Genomic DNA, 12,728 nt, shown 5'->3' on the forward strand with positions numbered 1-12,728 from the left:
TAATTACACTGAGATTCCCTACTTTCATTGGATAGTTGAAAAATGCCCATCCCGGTTTGAAAATGCCCACAGATTGGGAAACGGCCATTATTGTTCTGCAGAGACCTTTACTTGGAGAAGTAACCCGTACATGATGTAACTGCTGTAGCCTAAAAGTCATTACGTCAAATGAAGACATTCTTGCCTGTGTCAAAAAATTAGCGGAGAAGATGCTATGGATGCTTAACAAAAAGCATCTTCTTTATACTAAGTGTAAATAGTGATAGATGCTATTTGCACCCAGGTGCAAATAGTGGCAGATACTATTTGCACTCCAAATTAAATAGCAGTGTGTTTATTGTTTATTGTGTTAATTTAGAGTCCCACAGACACCCTTCACCACCCCCTACCCCTAAACTTAACCTTCCCTTGCAAAAATGAACCATGGCTTTACTACAGAAAGCATTGTATCACCATGGTATTTTGTAGTAAAATCATAGTAACCACAAAATTAAAGCATGGTTATTATATTAACACCATATTACTGTATTTACACTGTCATGGTTTTATGTTTTTGTTCATGTTTTGTGTTAATTTCTTTTATTTTGGAAGTTTAGTTCCTGTTTTATAGTCATGTGTTTCATGCCATGTTATTTCCTGTTTCCCTGCCAGGTCATGTGATTCCCTGTTTCCATGTCAATTCATGTGATCATCCTGTTTCCCTCCATGTTCATGTGTCTTGTTTTCATTGGTTTATTGTCTTATCTTGTTTATAGTTCTGTCTGTTCATTGTTGTCTTGTTACACTTGTCCATGTATTTATACCCTCATGTTTGCCTTAGTCCTTTTTCAGGTATTGTTTGTTTGTGTAATGTTGGGTCAAGACAAGTCAAGTCAAGTCATGTTTATGCCAAGTTCATAGTCAAGTCATGTTATGTCAAGTCAAGTCTAGTTAAGTAGTTCATGTTTTTGTATTTTTTCACATTTATAGTTAGGGATTCTGGATATCACGTTTGTAAATAAAACTGCACTTGGGTTCATCACACACCATCGTCTCTTCGCCAACGTTACATACACCACGGTTAATAGCATTAAAACCATAGCTTCTGCCAAAAACATGGTAATTACAATATTACGGTTAAATTTACCTGGATCAAATCTTTCTCTTAACTCCCGGACCATCACCGTGACCAAATCACTGCGAGGCAATCAAACTTTATTTATATTATAAGTAGTATAAAAGGAAATATTAAGAGTTTGTCTTTAATTTCTGTGTTTCCACCAGACTTTTTGAGTGCAAATAGCCGCGCTGTGTGGCAGTTGCTATTTACACCTTGTGCAAATAGTCACTCCTTTAACTAAATGGTACATAAATAATCATCATGGTGTTGATGTCTGAGTTGCTGTTGTGTTCAGTTGATAGCTGTATTGTATTATAAGTGCTGTCTTGTTCGGTTCACAACCTTAGGCCCTTTCCCACTGTCCTGGTACTTTTCTCTTAGTAATTTTCTAGATGAGAACTCTAATGAGGAACGGATCACCCGAGGAGACTTTTCCCCTGTTGCATTTGCATTCACAAAGTAACCTTTAGGGGGCTACATCCAAAGGTGGTACAAAGTAGATGGCACAGCTGTAAGTACCTGAAGAATTGAGATCTGGGAATCCCAAACTGCTGTGTAATATTTTCAAAGGATCTCAACGCTCCATTTTCATACAGGTCACCCAGCGTAGCAACTCCTTCTCAATCCATTCTGTCCAGCAGAAAGGGGACTTGCTAATGCACAATTTAGTGTTTAACCAAATACTTGCAACAACGTTCAGGTAAATGTCCGAATTGAACATGCGGGAAACTTTTGTCCACACTAAATGCATGTGTGAGATAACAGGATGTGTCTTTACTTCTCCGGGCAGCTTGGTAGAAAGACTTTGAAAGAAATGACTGAATGAAAAGTATGACTGTCTTGCCCTGAATAAACTCCACCTTCTGCGACAAAATAGTATTATATCTGTATTTCAGTTGAGTAAATTCTCTGAGGCCATCAGACGACATTCAGCGCTTCAGATCTGCCTTGGCACTTTTAATATTCCCTTCCAACTCCACGAGTTATCATGCTTTGGATTTCTTGATGAATGAGGCATACTGTATGATCTCCCCCCTTAGAACCGCCTTAAGTGCCTCCCAAGCCACACCCACAGAGGATACTGAGGACAAGTTGGTCTCCATATAAACATTGATTTCAGCCTTTAACATTTGTTGGAATTTAGGATTTTGCAAAAGGGATACATTAAAGTGCCAACTATATGATTTATTTTTCTCCATATGTGGCAATACCTCTAAACTCACCAGGGCATGATCTGAGACTAAGATGTTTCCAATTGAGCAATCAACAACAGATGAAATGAGGGACTTAGATATAAAAGATAATCTATTCTAGAATAAATCTGATGGACTGATGAAAAAAATGTATAGTCCCTACCAAATGGGTTTAAAAGTCTCCAAATATCTGTAAGACCAACATTTTTACACATCCTGTGAAGCGTCAATGTTGCTCTAGGGGGCTTAAATCAAAAGATTAAAGTCATGAGGGGTGCCAGCGGATTGCAACATCCCTTCAAGATTTATAAAAAAAAACTCTGATCATCAGCGTTAGGTGCGTAAATATTAGCCAAAATCAACCTTTGCCCCTGAATTTCTGCTAAAAGAATAATGACTCTTCCTAATTTGTCTTTACTCTGTTTGAGAGTAAATTAGGGTGACCATATTCTGGTTTCCCAAAAAGAGGACATCCCCCCCCCCCCTCCAAAAAAAGGGGGGGGGTAATAGGGTTCAAAACAGTATTAATATGAATGCAAACTTTAATACAGTGAAAAAAACAAACACTCTATTAGCATAACATAAATATATATAAATAAATAAAAATTTCCAACATTCTTTTGAATGTCCATGTACTAAAATAAAATATTTGATGCCATGAGTGTACCTTAATTTACTATTACTACTATTTTGAATGGCCATGGAAAATGAAGCAATGTGATAACAATTTTACCTGGTCGCAAAAAGTAGTCTGTTAATTTACCTGATGAACTTTCACCTTTTGCTGACCCTTTATGCTTCGCAGATCTAATGTGTGCTTCTAAATCACTTGCACATTTATTAGCAACTGACGCATAAGTGCCAGCTTTACATGTCATACATTCTGCTTCCCACGGATCTCGACCTGGACGAGATGGGGATTTTTTGTGCAAATCTTCTGTAAATTTGCACATTCGCTTGGGCATTGTTTCCACCCAGCAGTCATTTGCTGCTACTGTCAAGCAACTGTTTGATGCTGAACACAACAGCGCTTCGAGTGTTCGCGGAGAGATTGACAGGCAGGAATTTTGCCTATAGTTGCTACAAGTGTCTTATAATCGACCAATTGGTGTGCGAGAAGGCAGGACTTGCAAAGAAGGGTTAAAGCAATGCAAATATGCACGCACACACAATGAAGTATTAGACCAGATGCACATCATGATGCAACTAAAGCCGAATCCCGGACATTTTCGCAAATTAAGAAATCCCAGCCGGATGCTTTTTTAAGGTCCGAAAAAGAGGACATGTCAGGGAAAAAGAGGACGTATGGTCACTCTAAGTAAAGATACATTTAACTGTAGATGTTTACTTATCAATGTAATGACTCCACTGCTCTTACTTGAATACAAATTTTGTGAGACAGAATTACATAACAGAAGAAAATCTATAAAACAAACTCCAGCCAATAGGCAGAATAAACACAAAGAATGTGTAGATTAATCTTTATAACTGTCCCGAAGGTGTGTTCCTCCACAAAACAAACTCCAGCCTCTTGCGGAACCTGCACAAAAAAAAAAAAAGAAAAAAGCCATTCAGTTTCCTCAGACAGTCAAACGAATGTTCAGTGAGTCAGCTGTTCATGAGTGCAGCAGATGACCTAATCCTTCCAATGTCCTGCAAAAAATACTCCACAAAACAAACTCCAGCCAATAGGAGGCATAAACACAAAGAATGTGCAGATTTATCCACATACTTTCCCAAAGGAGTGTTATTCCACAAAACAAACTCCAGCCACTAGGCGTAACCAGCACAAAAATAAACAAATCAGGCGCCCAGTTTCCTCGGACGGTCAAGTGAATGTTCAGTGAGTCAGGTCCACTAGGCTGCAAAGCGAGCGCCACACAATGACTTACTCATTCCATAAACTTTATGAAGGACATCGCTTGTTGGGGACAAGTAAATACTTTGCAGCCATCCTTAGCATCTATTCTCAACCTGGCTGGGAACTTCAGTGCAAAGCGACCCTCCGTCGATGCAAAAGTTTCTTGAAGGAGTGTTATTCCACAAAAAACTCCAGCCGCTAGGCGGAATCAACACAAAAAGAAGCAAAAAAAGGTACCCAGCTTCTTCGGATGGTCAAGTGAATGTTCAGTGAGTCAGGCTCACTTGGCTGCAACGTGAGAAACACACCATGACTTACTCATTCCATTGACTTTATGAAGGACATCGCCTGCTGTGGGCATGTAAATATTTTGCGGCCATTCTTAGTATCTATTCTCAATTTGGCTGGGAACATCAGTGCAAAAGTGACCTTCCGTTGATGTAAAAGTTTCTTGCAATCCTTGAATCGATCATGTTTCTCTTTTGTTGAATTCGCAAATTCTGGGAACAAGAAAATGTTGTGGTTCTTCCAAGAAAGCCTTCCTTTACTCCTTGCCTCGCGTAACACAAGATCTTTATCGGAAGATCTCAGAAATTTAGCCAGAATTGATTGGGGCCTGTCTCCATCAGCGGATCTCCGAGCCAGAACTCTGTGAGCTTGCTCAATTCCCAGCTTATGGTCTGTTATGTTCAGATATATAATATATATATTAAGAGCTTGTCTAGGAATTTCACCATATCTCGGCCTTCTTCATTCTCAGGAATTCCAACAGTTCGGATGTTGTTTCGCCAGTTACGATTCTCAAGGTTTTCCAATTTTTCCCAAACGCGTTGCAAGTCTATCTTGGTCGCTAGTGGATTAGAAGCTAATTCCCTCTCCGATGACTAAAGATAATCGATCCATTTCTCGATGTCCCCCATTCTTGTAACCAACTCAGTGAATTTCGTCTCCATGGCAGTGATTGATCGACGTATTACAGCATGATCCTCCAAGTCCGCAACGACCTTCGCCAGCATTGCCGACATGTTCAACAGTTGACGCTGAATCTCTCCCGCTGCACTGTCCCTGGTCTGCGGCCCTGTCTGGGGTACCAGCTTGAGCACGTAAGTGTCTTTTAATGTCTCCAGAGCCCAAGGATTTTGAATTCTTTGACATATTGACTTCACAGAACAATTATGGAACAGGGTGTATCAAATCTCAACGGTTTATGACACAAAAAATATTAAAAACTAGCAAAGTGCGCAGAGCTCACCATTCACACGTCTGACCCTCACATGGTTTCATGCAACCGTTGAGCTAAGAAATTTTTACATTTTTCTTCAAATGTGTTCTGGCGAAGAAAGAAAGTCATACACATATGGGATATCATGAGGGTGAGTAAATAATGAGAGAATTTTCATTTTTGTGTGAACTATCCCTTTAAACTGGGCTTGCGAGGCGTGTGTGCGGTGCTCTGTGCAGCAGCCGCCAGCCAGAATAAGAGATGAGACAAGGCGGCGAAAGCATTGTTTAACCGCGCAGCACACGCTGAACTCAGCGCACAACATGTTGAAAATTCATAAACCTATTTATCAACACAATCTTTTACAAAAAAGGCTTTTAAGACTCAACATAAATTACTGTACTGAAATACTCACTCATTGACTTAAAAAAGACGTCTTGATGCAAATTAACCACGCAGTAACAGGCACACAATACTTCCCTCATGTAAACTAGATTTAACGATGGTTTAGTGTACAATAAAGTTCAATTACCCACTCTCGATAAAAATCTGATTATTTATATCCATCATCGCAGGAAAAAGTCAATGTAGTAATCTAGTAATCATTTTATTTTCTTTATAGTCACACAGTACAGATTCGATAAAAACTCAAATATGTCTCCCGATGAAGTCTCACACACACACACACACGCACGCACGCACGCATGCACACATACAAATGTTTGTGTGGCTATCCTTATGAGGACTCTCCATTGACATAATGATTTTTATACTGTACGAACTATAGATTCTATCCCCTAACCCTAACACTACCCCTAAACCTAACCCTCACAAAAACTCTCTGCATTTTTACATTTTCAAAAAAGCATAGTTTAGTATGTTTTTTAAGCAATTTGAATTATAGGGACACTAGAAATGTCCTCATAAACCACATTTATAGCACAATACCCTTGTAATTACCAGTTTGTAACCTAAAAACATTTCCTCGTCAACCACCCAAACCCACCCACACAAACACACACACACACACACAGACACACACAGACACATGCACACACACACACACATGAAACAGGTGACTGTCTTTGGATACTTTGTTTGTTATATGTTTTTTATGTTAAGGGAATTGTAAAATTAGTGCAATCTTCTCAGTAGCAGGCTAGCAGCAAGTTGTTTACTACTGGTGGCTATGGAGCTCCTCTCATTCTCAATGCAGATTTTTGACCAATCACAGGGTGCAGCAACTCCCACAGTCCCTCTACACCCCAAAAGTATCTACCCCGGAGTAGAGACTAAAAATGTCCCCTAAAATGACTTTGAGGAACTATAGTTCCTTAGGTGCAAAAGCGACGAAAAGCACTAGTCCCAGGGAAAAGTACCTAAAACGGGCTTTAGTACTGCCAGTGGGAAAGGCCCTGATATCATATTAGATGGATAGATAGCTAGCTAGCTAGCCTCATTACTGGTTTACATGACAGCAGGGCTATAGCCAGCTAATTTTTCATAACTGGCTGATTTCATGACTGAGATTCAGTTAGTTAGTTCAGTTGTGTATAACTTTGCTGAACTGCTTGCGCTTTTTGATAAACACACTTGATAATCTAGATGCAGAACGTACAGTAGATTAAATATCGAAAATTACTCAAAAGTCTACTCTAAGGCCACTTCCACACATATATGCTTTCGGTTGAAAACGCAATGATTTTGCTAAGTTTATGCCTTTCATCCATACTAGAACAGCATTTTTCTTCATCAAAAACAGAAACTTTATATAATACTGTCTAGTACTGCACACTTTGAAAAACAATGACGTTAGTGTCATTTGTGTGGACGTGGCCTAAAGTTCATTCTTGGAAAACAATTCAATATATTATGATCTCAAACAATTTTGCTTCTCATATAAATGTATCTAGTTTAAAGGATTGTAACACTACTTAGTGGAAAGGAGGAGGCGAGAAGCAGATGATGCTTTTGATATTTTTCACATGAACACAAGACAAAAATCCTTTTTGCATTGTCAACATCACTGTGGCCCCTTGCCAAGATCTTATTCCCTTATATAGCCCTTTTTGAAATGGTCCCATTGTGTATACCCAAACCACACTCTCCCAACCATGGCCAGTCCTGACATTTTTTCCCTACTGAGGGTGACATTATCATTTTCTATCTTTTTTTTGCAATTACTCCACTGATATCCCTGTGTGAGAGAGAATAATCTGTGCTCTTCTCATGCAGTGAGCAGGCAAAAAAAATCTCCCATGGTACCTTCTCTCTTCAGAAGATGTAAACAGTTGTCCGTTGGGTTATCTGTTATCTCTGGCAGATGCAGCCTGTGATAAATCATGCCCACTGCTGAGACTATCCAAGTTTATTGAACACAAGAAATCATTGCCTCAGTCACACCTGCTTCTGAATAAATAGTTTAAATCCCACATAGGGTCACTAAACAGAGTAAAAACAAAAAAAAAAAACAAAGCTGTTTCAAATGATGCCCTATACACTATGCATTTACACTATTCACTACGCACTCGACCATCTAGTTCATCAAATGCATATGATGTGTTCCCGCTAGCTTTAGCATATTAGCTAAACTCAGTTCAACACATTTGTATGGTGCTGTCTTCACAGAAGTTTCTGGCAGTTGCCACATTTCCACAAATTAAAATTGTTTTGTCAGGCCAGCATTGTTGCAGGTGACCACGCCCCTTCAACTACGTAGGGCAAGCCGCAGCCGCTGAGCATGAAATGTCTTGTAGTAGCCTACTCTTCCTCTTACTCAACTTAGACTACAAAATAAAGTACAATAGTGCAACATTTTACGATTTGGGATGCAGTTTAACACTATTTATTCCCTGAGTGTGGTGGAGATTTCCGTTATGTTTTGAAATGTTTTTTGCTATATGACAACTTAAAGTCTTCTATGGTAAATTGACGTATTTTTGAATAAAACAAAATATAGAATTATTTATATTTTGAATCGATTGGATCATGAAAAATACATACAGAATGGAGCCAGACCTGCTGGTTTGCTAAAACAATGCCTAAATAGCTGTTTGACTATTTGTTAACATTATCCAATACCCTGATTGGCCTAGGTGGCATCAGAAGAAATTATTTCAAAGGAAGAATAAGATTTTACATTTACATAAAAGATTACAAAGACATTTTTTTTTTGAATAAAATGCACCAATGCATAATTCCCAATACTGTAAGAACAGGAATGTGCATTAAGTACATTTTTATTATTAAATATCAATCTATCAATCAATTAATGGCAATAAAGAGTATAGTATTTATAGAAGTATCTCTTCCCCTCATCAAAAATGGGCAGACCTAACCTGCCTCAGATTTAGTTTTGCAATTCAGTATAAAGAATGACCTATAAAAGTAGTGATTCCCATGGAGCCATACTGCTGCACCATTTGCGGCAGTCCCTGAAGTCAAACCCTGCCTCTGGCATTGTACCCAATTAAATAAAATCATGTCAAATTAGAGCTATGATAAACTGTGGGTTTTTGCTGAATTCCCTTGTTAGCGATTTGGCCTCTGTTCTGGTAGCGTGAGGAGATGGAAATGCTGACTCACTAGTGGCACCATATGGAAATGCAAAATTAATGATTTTTCAAAGACTCTTACTGCCCCCAATTCTCAATTTTTCAGACAAACAGGTAGTCCCTCCCCAAACCAAAAATTTACATATCAGACATGTCTCTCTGCACCTTAAACTGGGATAAAGTATTGAACATTGAAACATAAATAAAATGTTAAATTAAAGTTCAATTACCATAACATAATTATAACTAATAAATAATAATAATAATAATAATAATAATAATAATATATATATATATATATACACACACACACACACACACACACACACACTGGCGGCCAAAAGTTTGGAATAATGTACAGAAGTTGCATTCAACTGATCACAAAGTATAGTCAGAACATTACTGATGTAAAAAAATGTACCATCACTATTTGAAAAAAGTCCTAGAAAAGTACTAGAAAATCACTTGCCATTATATCAAACACAGTTGAAAGCTATTTGGTTCGTTAAATGAAGCTTAACATTGTCTTTGTGTTTGTTTTTGAGTTGCCACAGTATGCAACAGACTGGCATGTCTTAAGGCTAATATTAGGTCAAAAATGGCAAAAAAGAAACAGCTTTCTCTAGAAACTCATCAGTCAATCATTTTTTTGAGGAATGAGGCTATACGATGCTTGAGGTTCGATCTTGAGAGCCCCAATCACCTTTGCTTAAAATAGAAAAGGCCAATGAGAATTGGCGAGTGGAATTTGCATGCCACTCTCCACCCTGGACATACGGGTATAAAAGAAGATAGTGTGCACCACTCATTCAGATTTATGCTGAGGAGCTGATAGAGAGTCCCGGCCATGTCAGCAGCCGGTTCAGCGCTGTGGCAGGAGGGACACAACGTCTCATTCCCTCCATCAGGGAACAGGGGTTACACCAGTAACCCAGACGTTCCTTGTCTGTCACTCACTCAATGTTGTGTCGATGTAGTGACACTAGGGGTTCCTATAGGAAACGCCGCAGGCACTGAACCGTTTCACGAGGTACGGAAGAGTGGACATGGGCAAGCTGCTGTGTGCCTTGCAGCAAGCACTCGACCACGTCGTGACCTTCCAGCGAGTTAGGTAAGGCATTTCCCTAGTCCTGTTAAGGGGGGAGGAGGCACTTACCCAAGGAGGCTGCAAGCAGTGGTCTTTCCTGATTTTTGCTGTTAAGCAATTTCCCACCGAGCACCTTCTAGAATAGCGCTGGAGAGTGCTCTTCCCTCTCCAGGAGGGAGGGCACTACGGGACCACATCCTACTGGAGGGAGGTTAACATGTGGAGAATACATCACATGGACTTACCAACAGGGAAGTACGCATATAGAATGATACCACTGGGAGGACCCTGTCTATGGAGAGGGTACACAGCAACAGTGGCCGAAGTTGAGCAAAGCTCTGATGAGGGGAAACCCAGGGTTCACCTGAGGGAAAACCAAACAGTGGAATGTATCACACGGGATTACCAAGGGGGGAATCACCACGTATGGAGCACTGAAAAGGGGCATACCACTAGTACTGGGCCTGGTGGCATCACTCCTCCGCCAAGTTCGTCACCGAACAGTGCTTAAGACTTAAGAGGCATCCAGGGTTCACCAGTTACGGGGAACTGTTTTGGACAAAATAGCGCACATTATCACCTTGAAAAAGGGGAAAGGCGTAAACGCAAGCGGTACACCCAACCGGCTACCCGGCCTACCTGCTGTTACCTCGTAACACTTGAGATGAAACTGGTTCTATGCGTAGGTTATAAAACCTCGCAAAGGTATTGGGTGTAGCCCAACCCGCAGCTCTGCATATATCTGCTAGAGAGGCCCCCCTCGCCAGTGCTCAGGAGGACGTTACACCTCTAGTGGAGTGCGCCTGTGATACGGCAGGTCTTACAATTGGTAGGCCAAGGAAATGGCATCCACAATCCAATGGTCCAACCTCTGTTTGGAGACAGCTTTCCCCTTCTGCTGCCCTCCAAAACAGACAAAGAGCTGCTTCGAGCATCTGAAGCTCTGCGTGCGGTCCAGATAAATGTGCAGAGCGCGAAATGGACATAGCAAGGACAAGGCCGGGTCTTCCTCCTCTGAAGGGAGTGCTTGCAGGTTCACCACCTGATCCCGGAAGGGAGTGGTGGGAACTTTGGCCATGTAATCGGGCCGGGGTCCCAGGACCACATGAGAGTGTGCCGGCCCGAACTCCAGGCATTCTCTGGTGAAAGAGAGTGCCTGTAGGTCCCGCCCCTCTTGATGGAAGTGAGCGCCACCATGAGGGCTGTCTTCAGTGACAAAGTGCTGAGCTCAAAGGGGCTCTCTGTAGGGCAGGTAGGACCACAGAGGAATCCCAAGAGGGAATCAGGCTCGGTCTAGGAGGATTCAACATCCTTGTGCCTTCGAGGAAACTGGTGACCAGGTCACGCTGTTGTGAGGGTCTCCCATCCAGTGTATCATCATACGCTGCCATAGTAGCCACGTACACCTTCAGGGTAGGGGGAGACAGCTGTCTCTCCAGCCCTTCCCATAGGAAAGACAGCACAAACCCAACTGCACACCTCTTTGGGTCTTCCCCATGGGGAGAACACTAGTTCATGAAGAGAAGCAACTTCAAGGCATACAGCTGCCTCATGGAGGGGCTCTGGCCTGAGTGATCTTATTTCCCACCGCTGGCATAAGATCTGCTAGGTCTTCCGTGACCTGTACAGGAGCCAGACGTGGAGGTACCAGAGGTCTTGCCACGGGTGCCGGAGCAAGCTCTGCCCCTGAGTGAGAAGGTCCTGCCTCAGGGGAATGCGCCAGGGAGGGGCTACTGCCAGGAGCATCAGATCTGAAAGCCAAGTCCGGTTGGACCAGTATGGTGCAAGGAACAGGACTTGCTGCCCATCCTCCCTGACTTTTCACAGAGTCTGTGCAATGAGGCTCACTAGAGGAAATGCATACTTGCATAGCCCCCGAGGCCAGCTGTGCACCAAGGCATCCATGCCGAGGGAAGCCTCGAACAGGGAGTACCAAAAGGGGGCAGTGAGAGGACTCTCGGGAGGAGAACAGGTCTACCTGCACCTCCCCGAATTTCTCCCAAATCAGCTGGACTATGTGGGGGTGGAGTCTCCACTCCCCGCAGAGTGTTACCTGCCGTGAGAGCATGTCCGCTGCAGTTGAGGACGCCCGGAAGTTGAGTGGCTCGCAGAGACTTCAACGTCTGCTAACTCCAAAGGAGGAGGGGTGCCGTGGCACCATGCCCACCTTGGGACTCGAGTCTGAAGCCAGTGCTGAATCAGTCTCATATGCATCAACCCGAGGGGGAGAACCACCGCAGAGGATGTCATATGCCCCAGGAGCCTCTGAAATTGTTTCACTGGTGCTGCTACCTTCTGCCTGAAGGTTTTCAGGCAGAACAACACTGACTGAGCACGTAAGACATTGGTCTTGGTCGTAAGACATGCCATGAGAGTGATCGAGTCCAACTCCACACCGAGAAAAGAGATGCTCACAATAGATCTCACGAGTGAGCTAGGATTAGCCAGTCATCGAGATAAGTCGAGGAAGGATCGATACGTGGAAGCACGCGTCCTTTAGGTCGATGGCTGTGAACCAAAAGGCCCTGTTCAAGGCACGCAGGTCCAAGATTGGGTACAAACCTCCCCCTCTCTCGGGCACGATAAAACAAGGGCTAGGCTACGGGGACGGGTCCTAATGCTCCCTTCGCCAGAGGGGTGGGAACCTCCGCACGGAGGATGGAGGCACCCTCGCCCCGCGCTGAAGTGGAGAGGATGCCACTGAACCAGGAT

This window comes from Myxocyprinus asiaticus, chromosome 36 (genome assembly GCF_019703515.2).
Source record: "Myxocyprinus asiaticus isolate MX2 ecotype Aquarium Trade chromosome 36, UBuf_Myxa_2, whole genome shotgun sequence".
Classification (NCBI taxonomy): Eukaryota; Metazoa; Chordata; class Actinopteri; order Cypriniformes; family Catostomidae; genus Myxocyprinus; species Myxocyprinus asiaticus.